The sequence below is a fragment of the Nannospalax galili genome, unplaced genomic scaffold, assembly GCF_000622305.1.
Source record: "Nannospalax galili isolate Female #2095 unplaced genomic scaffold, S.galili_v1.0 scaffold139, whole genome shotgun sequence".
In the NCBI taxonomy this organism is placed as follows: Eukaryota; Metazoa; Chordata; class Mammalia; order Rodentia; family Spalacidae; genus Nannospalax; species Nannospalax galili.
Genome location: NW_008345884.1, coordinates 2767866 through 2787113, shown reverse-complemented (window position 1 = coordinate 2787113; position 19248 = coordinate 2767866). Strand labels below are relative to the sequence as shown.

The 19248-nt window shown below is 41.6% G+C and overlaps 1 non-coding gene and 1 pseudogene across 1 annotated transcript; one reads left to right on the top strand and one right to left on the bottom strand.

Moving 5' to 3' along the window:
- The window catches only part of LOC103741364, a 73318-nt pseudogene extending 64442 nt beyond the window's left edge, over positions 1–8876 (bottom strand).
- A 2079-nt stretch (positions 8877–10955) lies between these two features.
- On the top strand, positions 10956–11028 carry Trnam-cau. Its single transcript has one exon. It is a non-coding gene; the product is annotated as a tRNA-Met (tRNA).
- Positions 11029–19248: the final 8220 nt, after the last annotated feature.

Below are 19248 nucleotides of genomic sequence, written 5' to 3'. Positions count from 1 at the left end.
CATTCAATTTTATGTCTTATAGGGCGTATACTAAATTCAATATTGTATAACTGTATTAATTCAACAGCAAGCCTAAACATTTTATAGCCACTTTTGAAAGAATTGTATCTTTGCTCTGGAAACTGTTATTGAGTATATTAAAGCTGTAATGAAATGCTTCTTCCAAAAAAAACTTTTTTTAAATCTAAGAACACTAGAGATAAGGATCTTGCTATATGGCAAAGCCCTGGCTTAGCATGCACAAGGCTCTGGGTTCAATCCACCACCCCAAAACACAATAATATAAAATAAAATTAGTAAAGACAAAAATCACAATAATTTAAAAGGGAAGTATGAAGGCATATCCTGGTGATAGGAGAGTATCAGACAAGCCCTGTCCCTTCTGAGGGCATGTCCTCTAGGTTTGGGATGGTTCTGCCTCAGGACCAAAGCTTTGATGGCATTCAGGACTCTGTTTTCTTTCTCTAAGGAAGCGGTGCCTCTGTAGGGAACTCTTCCAACTCTGCCCTCCAAATAAATTTTCTCCCTTTAGCCCTTGTCAGTCAAGGAAAAAACATGAGAATATCACTGAAAAACCAAGAAGGCAGCCATAGAAGATACCAGGGCATTTATTTATTTTTGTATGTGTATATGTATTTGTGTATAATATGTGCATGATTGTCAATGGGTGGGTCATGTGTGTGCAGGTACATAGGTGTATGTAGAGGTCAAAGGACAATGTTGAGTGTCATTTTTTAGGTGCTGTCCACTTTTTTTTTGGAGACAGAGTCTCTCACTGACTTACTCAAAATGTAAACTAGACTAACTGGCCAGCAAGACCTGGGGATCCATCTGTCTCCTCCTTCCCATCAGTAGGGTTGCAAGTGCACACCATACCCAACTATCTTTACTTGGGTCCCGAGGCTGGAAATCAGATCCCTGCACTTCAGGGATTTTATTTTAATTCAGTTCTTTATTTTACATTGCTGATAATTCAACTGCAGCCTCCCCTGTTCCCCTGTTCTAGGTCAGTGCTATAACTGTAGCCCAGCACCAGGATGCTCAGATCTCACTACTTAAAGATAACCTTTGTTGTGGGATCTTTTTCAGATTATAGAAATAAAACATGTTTATTGAAGAAATATAAGAGGCAGGAGGATCTCTGTGAGTTCAAGGCCAGCCTGGTCTACATATTGAGTTCCAGGACAGCTGGGGCTACAGGGAAACCCTGTCTCAAAAAGACCAAAAGAAAAAAATACTGAGAAGCACAAAAAATTTGAATTACCAGTAAATTCAGTTGTTGCCACCAGCTACGTATCATTATATGTTCTTATTTCTACATGTGTTTTACATATGCATATATACAAACATTTTTTAATTTATTGTTGTTGTATAGCCTTTTTCAACTTAAGAATTTAATATTTTCTTTTGTCATAGAATATTCTTTAATTGCTTCAGTTTTAGGTATTATATGACAGTCATATATATGCAGATTAGACATGTCAAAATGAAGTTAACATATTTATATGTGCAATTCCTATTATATTATTATGTATGGGTCTACATAGAACAAAATACTCTGAATATATTACACCACAGCTTAGATCTGGCCACAGTGGCCAAACTGAAAACAAAATTCTCTGCTTCTTACTTTTTGGGAGATGAGGCAAAGACTTAGGGTCTTATGTAGTCCAGGCTGGCCTCAAACTCCCTATGTAGCCAAGAATGACCTGGACCTTTTGATCCTCTTGTCCCTATCTTCTGAGTGATAGGATTATATGCTTATCTATCATGCCTGGTTCATGCAGTGCTGGGGATCAAACCTAGGATTTTTCTTCATCCTAGGTAAGCACTCTCCCAATTGAGCTACATCCCTAACTCCCGTTAGAACGGTTTTAAGTAGAGTTGAATCTCAGTATGCAGGATGCTGAGACATGAAAGTCCTGAGTTCAAGCCCAGCCTGGACTACATAGTAAGACCCTGTCTGAAAAAAAAAAAAAAACATAAGGGACTGGAGAGATGGCTCAGAGAGCACTGACTGCTCTTGCAGAGGACCAGGGTTCAGTTCCCAGCACCCACATGACAGCTAACAACTGTCTATAACTCCAGTTTCATAGGATCTGACATCCCCTTCTGGCCTCTGAGGACATTGCATGACAGTGGTGTACTTACATCCATGCAGGAAAAACATTCATGCACATAAAATAAAAATAAATAAAATATTTAAAAAGCAAAAACAAACAAAAAAGAAAAACAAAAGAAAACCCAAAGAGCTGAACTAATTTTTTTTTCAGTTGTAAACTAAGACCAAAAATCTATCCTTTGAAACAACTTGACTTGTGCATACTTGATGTGCATGTGATAATCAGTTCACAGAATGCCATCCTGTTGAGTCTAAGATTAGTTGTATTCTTGATATTTGCATGATATTTGTACATGCTGACTCCTTTGGAATCCACAAAAGTCCTCAGAGGAGCTAACTAGCATCATTCCTGCTCATGGGAGAGCATTTTCTCACTCAGTCATGCTAGTGGGGATGTCCAAATGTTTCAAAGCATGAGAGGTTGTTTCAGAAATGGCTTTTCATTTCAATATTCTTTCAACAGTGCAGTCAACTTCTCATAAAATTAATAGTAAATACTTTTTAAGGGGGCTGTATGTGTGCTAGTATATTGGTATGATTTGTTTTGTGTTATTGAAATATGCTACCCTGGAAAGTGCTCAGCTGTAAATGCCATTCTTTATAAACATGAGCTGGGCAGCTGATACATGGCTTTACAGTTCGCTTTGAACTGAACTTTTGTCTCTTTCTGCTGCCTTCTTGCCACAGAGCAAGTGTCTGTGAATAAATACTGTAGAGAAGGTCACTGAGCTGTGAGGGAAACAGCATCTCTCCCAGGAGGCAGGCTGGCTGCACGCTTGTGCAGTGCCAAGGTGGTCATGCGTCTTCTCTCATTCATGTTCCCTGACAGTTCTTTGAGTATTGCTAGCCCAATAGTTAGAGCAGAACACTGAGAGACCACTCAGGCATCTGACCTGAAGTCACAAGGCTGGTATTAGGTCATTCATTATGTGGCAAAATTGAAATGGGAACCAGAGCCCCTCATTCTACAAGTAACATTGCTTTTCCAACTAAGCTGTCCATATCCTCAGAGGTGGAGGGAGGAATAGGGTCCCACTCTGTCCCATTTCTCTGCAGTATTCTGAGAGTGGCTCTGGTGCATGGTGGAACCTGGTGGCTGTCAGGATGGTTTTCAAAGTGTTCGCATTTGACAGCATTTCAAAGTGTTCACATTTGACACATGTGACCAGCTCATGGGTGGTCCTCTTGAGATGGTAAGTAGGGAGAGGGTGCAGCTCCTCACCATAGGGAACTATATCAGCTGTGAACCCAACACACACACACACACGCACACACACAAGCAGTACACACAGTAAGCTTCCTCTGTGCACTACCACATCTTTCCTAAGAGAGGAGACCAAAGAACTGCACATCTCTTGAAGTCCCACTGCACTGTGAGGAAAAGGCCTGGAAATTTCATCACATACATGCTGTAGACAGACCTAGGTTGTGAGGGAGCTTACACTCTTCCTGTTATTGTGGGTCTCTCAGCAACTATGTCCTGAAGGGTACTTGTTCCTCCAAGGGGCAGGACCTGCTGCGGAGAATTGGCTGTAGAGAGTTATCTGCAGTGAGGGAGCTGTGGAGATTTAGCCATGGAGGGAGGAGTGTGGGCACCATCTTGGCAGCAGCAGCACAGAAAAAATTGCCCCCAGGTCTTGCCCATGTGAACACAAGAGTGGGCATTTACCAACCTGGGGCAAGACCAAAGGCCCACAAGGCATGGATGAAAGCTAATGGAGACTGTAGGTGGGGTGTGGAAGTGATCTGAAATAGTGGGCCACTGAGCCACAGAGTGGATCAGGGTGCTGGGTGTTCAACTCTTGTAGGGCACCAGGTGTTCGCCTTTGTAAGTTGCTCTATTTCCCCTACCCAGGATATAAACTAAGAAAAATTCAGATAAAGGTGTGTTATGTAGTTTGTCTAATAGCACCAGAGCAAGGGACCTAAGAGAACTCAGGAGACAAATTGTCACAGCTGGCAGGATGGCAATGCTAGGAATGACAAATCACAGGAGTTTGGAAAAAGCTAGGGAGCTAATGGTGGTGCTGATGTGGGTCTTACAATGGATTGTAAAATATGCAACTAAAAAGGAGCCAGCCCCGCAGACATGTGGGACACAGCTGTGTTGTAAATATGGGGAAATAGCCCAGTTGCAGGTATATGAAGATTTGTTAAAGGTTATAGAAAGGCTAGAAAAACTTTTACCAGCCTTGGACACAAGCAGGGAAAACCCAGAGAGGGGGTATGGCCACTTTGCATAATAAAAGATTTTCCCAAGGCATGGGAAGTTGAAAAGGCTAGGGAGGTCCTGGCAGATTCAGTTGCAGAGCTTGAGAGAGAGAGAAAAAACGGGACATTTTAACGTGTAAGGTCCAAGGACTCCAGGAAGAAAAACAGATAATAATGAAAAAGGAAACAACCTAAAAATAAAAGTAGCTAAAGCTGCCCCTCAGATTCAACCTTTGATAGAAAAAGGAAAAAAAGCTAACAGTACTGTAGCTAGAAAATACTCCACATTGGAACTGTTAAAACTAGGAAAAACTTACAAGCAAGCAATCAAAGAGCCCCTCACCATGTGGCTTGTGAGAGGGTATGAGACATGTGAGCAAATAATGTCATTCTAAGTCCTTCAGAAGTTTCACAGCTGAGTTATATAACCACCCATCCATCCTTGTGATATAGGCTATTCAACCTCAGCCAATGCATTGGGGAGCATTCCTTAATGGGATGGCTGGTTGAAGGAATTAGAGATACATGGTCATCACCAAGGGAAGCTCCCATAATTAACAGCAGCTGGAGGACTATAAAGGAGGAGCAGGCATTACTGAGAGAACTAGGTATGAGAAAAGCAATATATAATGCCCAATTCACTAGGCAAGATAAGACTGTGTTCACCAGAGATATAAAGGAAAGCTGTAGGAAACCAGGATGCCAGGCCCTAGGGTGAGGTGAGCCTAAAACTTATAGGTCCAGGCTGCATTCTCTGCTAAAGGGAGGGGTACTGAAAACAGTGGCTTGTTAGAATCTCTATCCACGGACGTGCTTCCGCCTGGCAATTGGAAGTAGGTGGTGCGTACTTGCCTTTCAGGGGGAGCAATGATCTTGATCTTCATTGTACTGGGTTCTAGGGCCATGATCTCCTTCTGCATCCTGTCAGCAATGCCTGGGTACATGATGTTGCCACCAGACAGCACTGTGTTGGCATACAGCTCCTTGCAGATGTCAACATCACACTTCATGATGGAGTTGAAGGTGGTTTCATGGATGCCACTGGATTCCATACCCAGGAAGGAGGGCTGGAAGAGCGCCTCTGGACACTGGAATCACTCATTGCTGATGGTGATCACCTGTCCATCAGGTAGCTCGTAGCTCTTCTCCAAGGAGGAGGAGGATGCAGCAGTGGCCATTTCCTGCTCGAAGTCCAGGGCAACATAGCACAGCTTCTCCTTGATGTCACATACAATCTCCTGCTCAGCTGTGGTGGTGAAGCTGTAGCCTCGCTCCATCAGGATCTTCATGAGGTAGTCTGTCAAGTCCCTGTTCGGGCGCCACTTGCCAATGCCAGCCAGCCTTAGATGAGCATCACCTGAAAGGGGGAGTGAGGATTGAAAGAAAAACAAGAGACAGAGAAAAGACACTTGGGAGGACTGTCAGTAGAGACTGCAGCCCTGGGTTATTTCATCTCAGCCTTTTTATACAGCAGAACATCAGATAGCCACCATTTGCTTAGCTCAATTAGCTTCAACAGCTGTCTTTTCCCACCTTTATCTGAGGGTCAAGGAATGGTCAAATACTTGCAGTGAATTCCACCAATTAACCATCTTCCCTAAATTATCAGCACATTCCTCCTGACTTGACAGAACAATTCAGTGCTTCCACAGCTCAATGTACATAATGGCTGTGCTTATACTAATAGCTCCCAACAGAAAGCTTAATTCAACTGGGACTTCAAGAATGGTATAGCGCTTCAGTGGTTTTGCTAAGCCCTTTAACGGGACAGGATCTTTGTAAAGTGAGAGAGGCTTTAGCAGATCTGAGTGACTCTGACCAATGTATAAAACATGTCCGTAGAATAACAGAACACCCAGAGCAGACAGAAGAAATGGTCTATTTGGGTTACTCGAAGACAAATGTGGCACGACTTATGTCGAGCCCAAATTCCCAAAGAAAAAATTGATAGAAAATCAAATTCAGTACTGAGGAGTTTCTGGAAGGCTTTAAAACCAGAACAGTTTACAAAAGGCATTCAAAGAATAAAAACTGTCCCAGGTTGGTTAATAATCCACAAAGATTAAATAAAGTGCATTTTTATTCTGATAAAGGCTATACTAGGGGTGGAAGCAGTTTTTCCCCCCAGGGCCTCCCCCAGCAGCCAGGTATGGTCAATGGAGAGATGACAGATATGGCTACAGTCAGGAGGCAGATCCAGGGCCTGCCTGACTCAAGGAACCAACAGGTACAGTGGGAACAAGAGAAACCCCCTGCCTCCTTAGCCCAGTGCAGGGTCAGGCAACTGGAGCCAACATCTGTAAGTGTATCAAGGATAAAAGAATACAAAGAGACTCCGAGTAAAATCCTCAAAGTATGAAATGACTACAAAGGGATAACTTACGATGGTAAAGACCTAACCAAATTAATGCCTCTTACCCATGCTATAATACCTAACAAAGATCTATGGAGAAAACAATTGATACAAATGGATAAAACCTTTCCATGTTGTGTTAGAGTTTGTCTATGATTGATTTGGTATATGATGTTAACCTTCCTTTTATTGTTTTACAGGTGTGAAACCCATTTGAAAGATACCCTAAGAAACAAAGGCCAGCTATTGCTGTAAGATTCTTGGGAGTTTTACAGTTGAGCTCCCAAACTATACAACTGTTAAGAAAATCTACAGTACCAGGAGTGGGTTGCCCCCCATGAGCTGTTGGTCAGAGATCCTAGAAGTTCTCAAATGTCACCAAGTGACACTAGTGTCACTTGAACACTAAAACGGTCTGTAAGGCCATGTTGCTGAAAACACTGCATGATGGGAGGAAAAGAAAAGATGAAGCTGAGACTAAGCCAAAAACTCCATGCCACTGGATGGATGACATTAATAGTACCAGAAGGCTCTATACAGATGGTTGGGGAAGAAATGATCCCCTATGATTCTACTCAACAATGGACCCTGCGTGGTGCACACTATGGACATGCCAAGCAATGCCTGAAAGTACAACAATGGCTCAATTAACATATGCACAACTGACAAATTTCTAATTAGATAAGGCCTACTCCTAGGGCTGGAACACACATCTGGTGCTGTAGACCAGGCCAACCCCGTGTCAAGAAAAGATATAGGCCCTAGTGGGGAAGCCATTACAAGTATAATGTTTAATGAATATAGTACTCCTACTGGGATATCCTCTAGGCATTTGTATTTACATTCATGTTTGTTTAGATGTGTCTACTTCCTTCCAGTTGTCTTTATAGTAGAAGAAATACCACTGAGATAGATCAATGGCCACAGCTTGAAGATGAATAATGGTGAAGCCCAAGAAGTCACTATCTCGTCATGATACAAGAGAGATCACTCTACATTTGTTATTCCCTCCAAAGCTCAGGGACCTTAGCAGAAGATTGGTGGAAAGATTGTGAGAGCTGGAGGAAGGGGTGGAGTGTGTCCCAAGGGGTACTTGTTCCTCCAAGGAGCAGGGCCTGTTGCAAAGAATTGGCTGTGGAGAGTTAGCTATGGAGAGGGAGCTGCAGAGAGCTAGCCATGGAGGGAGGTGTGTGGGCACCATCTTGGCAGCAGTGCCATGGAAAAAATGGCCCCAGTGTCTTGCCCATGTGGATACAAGAGGGGGCATTTACCTACCTGGGGTGAGACCACAGGCCCATGAGGCATGGACAAAAGCTAATGGAGACTGTGGGCAGGGCAAGGAAGAAATCTGGAATGGTGGGCTCTTGAGCCACAGAGTGGAACAGGGCGCCGGGTGTTTGCCTTTGTAAATTACTCTATTTTCCCTACCCAGGATATAAACTATGAAAATTTCAAATAAAGATGTGTTATATGGTTTGTCTAATAGCACGAAGAGCAAAGGACCCTAAGAGAACTCAGGCAACAGCAACCACGTCCAACATAATCTAACCCATTGATGCTTAGAAATATTTGTTCAACAAACAAGTGATATGGCCTATAAGACCATGTCACCTGGAAGTTTGTTAGAAATGTAGATTATCTGTCCAGTTTTAGGCTGCTGGACCTGCATGTGAACAAATCCCAGGTGACACCTCTAAGCCTGAAAGTTCAGCTCCAAGCATCAAAGGACAAACTGCCACTCAAGTTGCAAACTGCAACCATCTGAGGAAATTCTAAACTAGACTAATATATGGGTCTCTCTATTAGATTTTGCATGAATTTATGTAGGATGTAACCCAGGTAGAGGTGTGTCTTAAAAGCTCCCAGGTAGGGCTGTCACACTTATGAAATGAAAATATAGAATGCTTAGTTAAATGTGAATTTCAGAAAAATCAAGTAATTTTATGTAAATACTGGGCATATTTTAAACATGTATGTACCTGAGATTGAAATGTAACTGGGCATCCTGATTTTTACCCAGTCATCTAATCCCTGATGATGCTAGTGTGCATCAGGAGCTGAGAATCTCCTCAGAACGATGCCTATTATGCAAATACTTGCCTCATGATTTCCTGAGTGGTTCTCATTTCAAATGCTCTCTCCTTAGGTACAGCACAGTTCACATTTCTCATCATCATCCTGAGCAGCCATTAGATCTATAAAAAGCCTAGCAAAGTAAGGTGATGGAAAGAGAGAGAGAGAAAGAAAGACAGAGACAGAGTCAGAGACAGAGACAGAGAGTTACCAGGCCTCCCCAAGTGTCTATTTTGGGGGGAACTGTCTCATGTAGTCCAGGCTGACCTCAAACTTGCTGCATAGCCGATGCTAACCTTCAACTTCTGATCCTGCTGCCCCCATCTCCTAAGTGCTAGGATTATAGGTGTATAACACCATGCCCAGTTTACACAGTGCATGGACTGGAACTCAGGGCTCCCTGCATACTAGGCAAGCACTCTACCAACTGAGCTACATCTTCAGCACCTTATTGCATTATTTTAAAAATAAATTGCAAAGTGGCAGTTTAAAATGATTTTCCTAATTTAATTAGGTGTCCTCTATTTTTATTTGTTGAGTTTGGCAACCCCGTGAAGAAACTGCTCTGCTAAGACCCTGGGGAACTCACCCAAGAAATTTGTCCTCCCAGATTCAATCCTTGTCTCAACTTCTGTTAAAAGTTTTTCAGTTCAGACCTCTGAACTTCAGCAGGTCAAATCTGTTGGGAAAATGTAGCTATTGTACAAGCCAAAAATTTCTATTCATTCTCTGCTGTCCTGTATTTAACTTGAATTTAATAGTTTGGCATTTATCTCACTCATATATTACACATGGGGTAAATTAATATTGACATACATTTGTTGTTAATAAAATGATCCCCAACTTCTTTGTGTTTTCTTCCTTGCATTGTTTTGAAAAGAAGAAAATTAAGACAAGCAGTGACTATAAAAATAGAGGAGTGGGACCTACAGATAAGCCAGAATGGGTGTGAAATGACTGTTCATAGATGGCTGGCTCCCACGTGGAGTTCAGGGTCATGAATGCTATAGAAAAGATGGATAGGTTGATGTATCAAGTGTGTTCAGCCAAGTAACACAAACATCGTGACAAACCTTCAGGGACTGTGTGGATTGGGACCCAGTTGGCTGAAGGGATGGGCAGGAAGGGGAGCAAGACGATGACATTGTGCTATAAAGAGCCTGGGGTACAGCTGAGGCCCAGGCCTGCCTCCAGGGAAGAACTGAGAGTTTTGTCATTTTCCTTTGCTCAAATCTTCTGGCCTGATTCCTACCCCACCCTTATAGTGAAATAGGAAAACAACAAAGTTTCTATGTATGAAGGGAGGCTGAATGTATACAAAGTCTGAATTTGCAAACTGGACGTTTGGATGAAAGGATTATCCCCTTAGGTATCAAAAACTGAAGAAGACAGTCAGCATATTGGTGTACACCTGAATACCGAAGAAAGAAATAGGAATATTGACATCTTTCTGACAGGATCCTAGGAAGAAAAATGAAAGGATGTGGAGGAAGGAAAATAGTGGATCAAGAAGACTACAAACAACCTTGCATGCAGATAGTTGAATAACAAGATTAGTGTTCACATGTATTAACATAAGAAGTGCTATCATATTATATTAATTACTTTTCTTGTTATGGTGACAAAATACCTCACAAAACACTACAAAGCTTTATTATGGTTCACAGTTCAGAGGAATCCAGTGCATGATGGCAGAGGAGGCCTGGTGGTTGGAACAGCCTGGCCTGTGGTGGAGTCCTAGAAGCAGAAAGAGAAATCCAGCCTTTCCCCCTGTTTTCCTCAGTTTCAACCCATCAGAGGATACAACCTACTTCAGGATGGCTCTTCCCTATCTAGTCCGTCCTTTTCAGAAATACCTTCATGGACATACCCAGATGTGTGTCTCCTAGGTAAGCCTTACCTGGTCAAGTTGACAATAAAGCTTAGCCATCACAGCCCTCAACAGACAAATTTGTATTTTCATGCTCATATATGAATTTATAAAAGTTGGACAAGTTCTTGACTAGAAAAAAAAGGGTTCAAAATATTTAAATACATCAACATTATTTAGACTAAGTTCTATGATTACAACACAATAAAATTAGAAATCTATAAAATAATGAGGTTTTTAAAAAACAAATTCTCTATATCTGGAAACCTCAAATAACTAGCCACTAAATAATATTCAGGCTCAAGATAAAAAATCAGAGATGAAGCGCCTCCTTAGCACAGTAGGCAGGACATCAGTCTCATGATCTGAAGGTCCTGAGTTCAAACCTCAGAGGGGGCAGCTGTAGCTTTTGGGGTGAAGAGCTAGCACAGCCGTTAAAGGCTCAGGCTCACAACCAAAAAATCAGAGACATTCTAATGGTATGGTGCTTGTAGCAAGGAATACTTTCCATTTCAAAATTAGTGGAATGCAGAGAGGTGGGCAGGCATGCTTTAAGACAATTTGCTATGAAAACCAATGTCATTTTACAAGGAGGGTGGAAAAAGGACTGGCATTGCTCTGAATATGCTGCTGTGCAAGGACAGTGTTAGATTTTGGTGTGCAGAATACAGATCAGGGGATCTATGTTGTGCCAGTTTCCTTCAGACAGAGCTACAGGGATGTCTGATTTTATGTAAATTGCCATGCAACAGACAAATAGTGATTTGCTTCTGGTAGGAGGCATCCCAGCTCCACCCCCTTTAAAGCCTTTGAACTTGCCTAGGAACCTGTTTTTTTGTTTTGTTTTGGTTTTTAGCTTTCTGTGATGTGATAAAATATGTATTTGAATGAACTGTAACTGTCCCCAGTGCTGCCCTCACCCACCCCACACCAGAACTTCTTAGCAGTGGTCCAGGTGGGTCAAGCAATAAAGTCAAATCCGATATGTAGGGGTTCTGCCTGTTTCCTTCCCTACTCCAGCCTGGGGAAGATGAAGGAGACACCCTCAGGATGAGATGCGCGCGAACTGCGACTCTGTCTGCATGATTCTCTGGACAAAGTCAACTATTTTACAGGCTTGTCTTGATTCCAAGCACTTGTTATGTCACTGGAAATGTTTTGAGACCTCACACTGAACACACCGGAGTCTTCTTCTAGACTTATCAAACCTGTTGCTGAACAGACATTTGTGATAAGCAACAGGAATTAGAACCATCTGGCCATGAAAACATCCAGAGCAGTAAGCATGGAGGAAAAGTGGAAGAGAGGTATCCTGGTCTTGGTCTTGTTTTCATTTGAACCTTGATGCCCCTTTTCTGTTTTGCTTACAACCATAATGAAATAATTATTAATTATGAGGTCATATGCATGGATATATCTACATCTCTCTATATATCTTCTTCTGATCAATGTGATGATCTCAAGTTCTAAGGAGCAAAAACTGCTTTGCCTCAAATTAGTGTTTTCAGCAACATAAAACTGAGGCCCTCCTGACTTGTCACATCAAGTTACTTAATGATAATTAAAACCCCCATTATTTTGATATCTTCCGTGACATGCCCATAAAGGCCCTGACCATGCACTCTGATCACTAGTTTTTGATAGGTTTATTTCTTTGCCTACACGAAGGAAGTGTTTTTCTTTTCCAAGCTGTAAACAGACAGCTAGTGAAAGATAGTGTCTTAACTCCCACTCAAGCCAAAGGAGAATTTTAATATATCACAAATCAAAGCCCTTTAAGTAGCTCTAATAACGGGAAGGGTTAAGGTATTTATATGGAGCTTTGGGGGTTTTTTTCTAAACATTCTTTTGGAATAAGATTCAGATCTTTGGCACAGACATGAGACTGGGTTGAGTACATTATAAACAGAAGCTATTAGCATTGTTTTAGGAAGCAAATACTTTTACTTAAGTGGGTAGCTGTTCATATCTGGGTGTGGAGTTGGGGTGTGGGGAAGTAGAAGGGATGCTTTTAAATTTTTCACATGCCAAGACCTCTTCCATCTATGAGACAGAATCAAAGATTTGGTTCACAGAAAGGCAAATGCAAGTGCTGATCAATACCATGCTTACACACCCTTGAATTTCCTTTTTTTTTTTAAAGGAAATTAAAATGACAATGAGGCACAGCTTTTCTTTTTTATTTATTATTTTTATTTTGTGTATATGAATGTATTGCCTGCATTCATGCAAGTGCATCCATGTCATACAATGCCTGAAGAGGTCAGAAGAGGGCATTGGATCCCCTAGAACTGGAGTTACCCAAGAGTGTTAGCTGCCATGTGGATGCTGGGAATTGAATACAGGTCCTCTGCAAGAGCAGTCAGTGCTTTTAACTGCTTTTAACTTGGACTGCTTAGGCATCCAGCCTTGTACTCTGAGAAGCCCTCAAGTTTTCAACTTCTCCAGTGTGAAGACAGCCATTGTTGGACTATCCATGCACAAAGCATAACCCAATCTAATAAATCCCCTTTGAATATATTTTCATTTTATTGTTTCTGTTCCTCTAGGGAACCCTAATACAGTGACCCAAGAATCCCATTTCCAGGACTCACACTGAGGTGGAGGCTTTGTTAGGGTAACTCCCCCCAGGCCCTGTGTATATGAAGCTAACACTGAGTGACCAGAGATCTAACTTTAGTCAAACAGATTCTCCTGGCAACAGGAGACAGGAAGATAAAGCTGCCTAAGCCTGGGCCCATTTGCCCAATGCTGTCCCCCATGTTCTGCTTGTGGAACACTCCCAGTTCCTTCAAATAACCCGTTTTGATACAATATGGGGTTATTGAAAGGAGCTAGTAACTAGCCAGAGTTGGAAAAATATCTTTAAAATGTTCATAGTTTTTGATTTGGTATTTCACCTCAGGAATCTGGTGTAAGGAATTAATCTAAAATTGGCCACAAAGACTACTAGCACTATTTATAATAGTTAAAAGTTCACAGTAGTATGATGCCATATTATGGTACTATCTGAACAAAATAGCCTGACTCTTAGCATCCACTAAAACCAAGAATGGGGTTCTGATCTGTTCTGAGAACTTGTTCCTTCAGATTTTACTTGGAACTGTGCTCTCAAACCACGGCCTTTCTTTCTATATATCGAAACAGTATATCCAACTATCCAGCATGAAATGGGGAAGGAAAAGCAGAACCTAGTCTTATCAGAGAAGGACTTTCCCTATCTGACCACCACTGACCCAGAATAGTGCACACAACCATAAACAGATGTTATCAGTTTATTCTACCTGTTGTTTAAAACATAAAACAATGGGATAATTCATTGCTTCCAATGAATATTTGCTGTTTCAGCATATCATGTATTTACCACATACACATACACATTATTTTGGGTAAGGCAAGGAAAGGTCAAGAGGCATTAAAGCTATATGTTTAGGTTATAAGAGGAACCCAAGGCCTAGTAAGCTTTTTTATATCCTAAACAAGTGAAATAGTGTTAAATGATCTTAAAACATAAAATTAGGTTTGGCTACAAAGTTGGATAAGATTCCATTTGACACAGAAGTCTAAGTACTGAAATATTGAGAAGGAATTGAATAAATTATGTCTTAGCCACACAAATTAAAATTTGGGAAGTCATTTAATCTTACGGCTCTAAACACATTTTAGTGACAGAGGATTTATGTTATAAAATGTCAAATGGTAAGTTAAATTATATAAAATTACAAATATGTCATGCTGTCAACAACATTTTATGCATGAACTTTAAATTCAAGGGAGCAACTCAACAGTCCTGAGAAAACACCATCTACAGGGGAAGATTTGGAGTCAGTTTTGTTTTCTTTACATTCTTTTTCAACTGTTTTGTTTTGAGACAGTGTCATGTAACCTAGGCCAGCCTCAAACTCAAAGATGTAGGGACAGATGACTTTAAATTTCTGATCCTCCTGCCTCTACCTTCTAAGGATGGTGCTGGTGCTAGCAATCAAAACTGAACTCCATTCCTACTCCCTTTTTTCAGTTTCTGAATTTTTGCCTGGCTTCTCACTAAAGTCGCCCAGAATACTTCTGTCTATTTGTGTATTGACTTTGTGTGTGTGTGGTGATGATTTGACTATTCTTTAGTTGAAGATGAACTAAATTGACAAATGTTTATTAAAAAGCATTCAAGTCCCAGCAGGCTCCCAGCATCCTGAGCCTATTTCCTCTCACATGGGACCTAGTTCAGCAGCCAGCAACTCAGTCCCACTTTAGTTCAGTTCGGTGGCCAGTTTTAGCTTCAGAGGCAAGGGCTGAACTCAAACTCAGTTCTGTTCAATATTTAGGGTCTGAGCAGTAATCTGCTGTTGTTCATCAACTCAGATATCACCTTCACAAAGTCCTAGTAATGTGTTTTGCTCCACTTAGTCAAACTTCTCTCTGTGGCTTGAGGCAAGGTACCATGTGCAATACCACACCCTTTCCAGGAGGTTCCTCTTCTATTTCCTTTTCACTTTCCCCTATGGAAAAGTTTATGGCCCACTGATAAACTTCCCAGGTACTGCTTACCTGTCAGATCGCTTGTTAGGATAATGGAACTTTCAAATGACACTCAAGTCCAGGTGATTCTGATTTAATTCATGGGCAGGGAGGGAGAAACCTGGAATGGGCATTTTTTTTAAAAAAGCTCCCTGGGTGGTTTTAATGTATAGCCTGGGTCCCACCACTGGTCTAGGGTTTCCTTGGATTAAATCTGTGTTATGCAAGCCTGCTGCCTGTGCTGGGCTCTGACTGAATGAATAAACTGAAAACAGTTTCATGTCTGTGCCACAGACTTAGCCATTTCCAGCCTGTGGGACCAAGCTAAGTGACTGAGTGACTCTGCTCCAGTAACTACAGACAACTTCTGGCTAGTTTACCTTAAGGCTCATTTCCTATTGTCACAAGTCTACTGGCTATCTCCAAGTCAATCTGACCCTCTCTTTTGCCCCTTTCTTCTGCTACATCCCAGCTACACATCACTAACTCATTCTGTTTATCCCTAACATGAAAGTCTCTAGAACAAAGGTCATAAATAAGCAAGCTCTCAAGTCAGGCTTGCAGGGAAATGCAGACATTTCTGGGTATGACCTTAGAAAAATAGTACATTCAAAAGTAGAATTTGAGCCAGTGATATGGATCAGTGGGTAAAGGCACTCGCTGCCAAGTCTAAAGATCTGAGTTCAATCCCCAGGTCCACATGATGGAAGGAGATAACAGATTCCTGTAAGATTCCTCTGACTGTTCTGTGTATACTGTCCCAAGTGCACACCTGCACACATACCACACACAATAAATAAATGCAATAAAAATTTTTTAAGTTGAATTTTTAAAACAATTAGGGAAGACGGCACAGCCCAAGGCTCTGTTTATCCCTGTGAGTAGCGTCTACCTTTGTATCTGTCTCTCAACTCCTTCTCCTCACTTTGTTCTTTCTGTCACCAAGGCCTGTAGACCTCCATTGTTTCTGCCTTTTGTTTCCCACAATTGTACCAAGTCATCACTGGCCATATCATGGCTATTTTGAGTACCTTGATATGCTCAGACCTTGGTGCCAAAATGCCTGGGTTTGATTGTCACTCAACGACTTTCTAGTGCTGCCTAATATCCCTGTACTTTGACTTCCTCATCTACAAGTAGGAACAATAATAATGGCACTTAATTAACCAAGTCGTTATACAGTGAGGCAACGAATATGTAGGAACTTCTTTGACCATTTCTAGCGTAAAATAGACTCCATTTATATTTGCTGTTATTGTGTTCATATCTTTCTGTTCTTTAATAAAGTCTAACTCTTTCAAAAGGCCTTCCGGGTCCATACACATCACCTCATCCTTAACTACCTCCCTCCTGGGCAGCAGCGGTGGCTTCTCCGGTTTACTCCTCTGTAACTTCCTGTCTCCTGGTCTTTGCTTACTCTTTGTTGCCTAGAATTCCTTTATCCCCATTTCTGGCTATGGGAATTCTGTACATTCTTCAAGTCCAACTCAGAGGAAAATTTATTAACTCTTTCATTCATGCCCCAATGTGTAATTACTTTCATCTTCCCAGGGGAACTATTGGCCTTCACTGGACAAACATTGGACAATTGGACCGTACATCCCAGGAGAAAATGGCCTCCTTTGTTCTCCTAATTCCTCTGACAGCCCCAGATTGTTCAGGAAGCTATATGTTCCTAAAGAGTGGGTTCTTGTTTGTGCTTTAAACACTGAGCTATCTTTATTACTTATATTTTATGACCCTGATCCATTAACAGAATGCCTGGTGTAAAGGCAGTTTTGTCAATGCTTATTGAAGAGAACCCTTAAACATGTGTAGATGTCTCATGCCTATTCCAAGCTAAAACAGACACAGGGTAATTATCTGGGAGCTATAAATAGGGTGTGAAATTCGACACTCAGGACAAAACAGTCTCTTTAAGATCCAAGTGGTCTGACCTGGGTGTCTACATTGAGGAGACTAATGGTAGTCATCTACGATATTGACTGCTCCGTGTTTATCAGCTCAGAACTTTTCAAGTCATGAGTAACATAAAACCTGGTTCAAACAGATTTAGACAATGAAGGAAATGTGGTGTACCCAGCAATGAAGTGGAAAGGCTCAGCAAGGTTTGCTCCACTGGCTCAGCAATGCCACTGAAGGTTCCTCTCTGTTGTTTACATGTTGGTTTTATTCCTAAGACTGGCTTCCTTTACGGCCATATGCTAGCTACCAGGAGCTTCTGGAAAATGCATGATTCTTGGCAAGCTTCCCATGATGCAGAACTCCAGTGCACACCATTCATCAAACTGAACTGCACGAAGTGCAAATGGCAGTCCATTGATTTGTGCAAGGCTCTGGATCTTCCCACCAGAAAGTCAGTGCCTTTCCCTCCTGGTGGTGTCCATAGAACAGATAGGAACCTTCCCCACCAGTTGCCCCTCAAGAAACATCTTGTGACATGTACACATCCCATCTTCTCTGCCAGTCAGAGCTGGAGTGGAGACATTGAACCAAACATGTGAGGCTCTAAGCTTGGAAGACTCTGAATTACTGTGTAAACCAGAATGACTCAGATAGTAGAGTGCACACACATGTAAATTTATGCAAGTACACACGTCAGACTATAATGTTAACGTACCAGAGTTGCCAGCCACATCATAGTGGATATTATTTTAGTCTCTGCCCACAAGCAGCCGATAGTCTGTTCTTTTTCTTTTCTCTCTCTCCTTCATTACTAAGTCCAAGTCCATTACTTCTCTTGCCCTTTGACACAGTTCTTCAGAGAGTCCCTGCATCTCCTTTATGATGGCTTATTGTATTATTGTTAAGCCATCAACACGTTTAGACATGGAGGTGCTGACAAGAAAGTTATCTCTGCACTTCCAGGGGCATCTTTCTAACAGTGGCCAAGGTCATACCAGTCATAGAAAAAGCATGTCACAGGCTGATCAGAGACTCTCATGGCCACTCTAAACAATCCTAAGGAACAGGAAAATTTTCAAAACTGAATTTTCCCAAATCTATGGCAGTTACTCTAGCTTTGCTCATCCAGGAAGACATATTTGCCTTCTTCATAAATGAATGATGTATTTATATTGAATTCTAGGTATTTTGAAATGGAATTTAAAATGATTTTCCCATATGTGGTGACATCTTTGACCTCAGGACAAAGTTCACACTTCCAGTTTTACTGGAGTTAAATCTTTCAGATGAGACTAAGGAGACCCGAAGTCTGGGCTCTGTCATTTATTAGTTATTTTATTCTGAGAAAGTAAGTCCCTTTACCTCTTCAGAGTTGGATTCTATTATTAACAACAGGATGCAAACAGTAATCAACAACAGGATACAGACACTACTTAGTAGGTGCTGGTTATAGGCCAGATTCTATACTATAGATGCTCAAGATATAACCATAAAGGTAACTTCCTTGCCAGTAAAGTGAGTGGGAGGCCCAGGTAGTGTGAACCTTCCTCCTAGGGTTAAGGACAGCAGGCAAATGTCCTCAAACCTCTGCAGCAGTTACTTGTCAGCAACAGGTTACGAGGAGCCCAGAGTTCAGCCCCATCACAAGCGTCTCTCTCCTTTTCCACTCAGTACAGGGACTGCACGGTCCAAGACCTGCAGACCTCCAACTTCCAGTAATTCATCATTTAGTTTATAGATTAGTAGGTTATAAATATCCTATCCAAAATAAGTCATATATTCTCCTTTCCTTAAAGCATATACCCAGAAGAACAGGTGTGCTTTATCTTTTTCCATATAAACATCAGAGCCTGACCCTGTAAGTTCATTAAAAAAAAAAAAAAAGAGTCCAGTGGTGGGTGGTAAATTCCTTTCGGATTCTGGCTGTTCATGGGGTTGTTCTTGGAGTGATCAGTGATCATCTGGACAGCAGCAGGGAATTAATCATATTGGGGGTTTGTCTGCTGCTATAAACTAACCACAGATAATGGTGGTGGTGGTGGGAATGCACAGGGGAAGGAGGAATTTGGTTGCAGCTGGAGGGGTGGAATCAAACTGTTAGCTTACCAGAAAGACTGTGGGTATGTCATTAGCCCCACTGAGCTTTGACTTCCTTATCTGAAAAATAGGCACAACTTCTTAGAGTTTTTAAAGAAATTA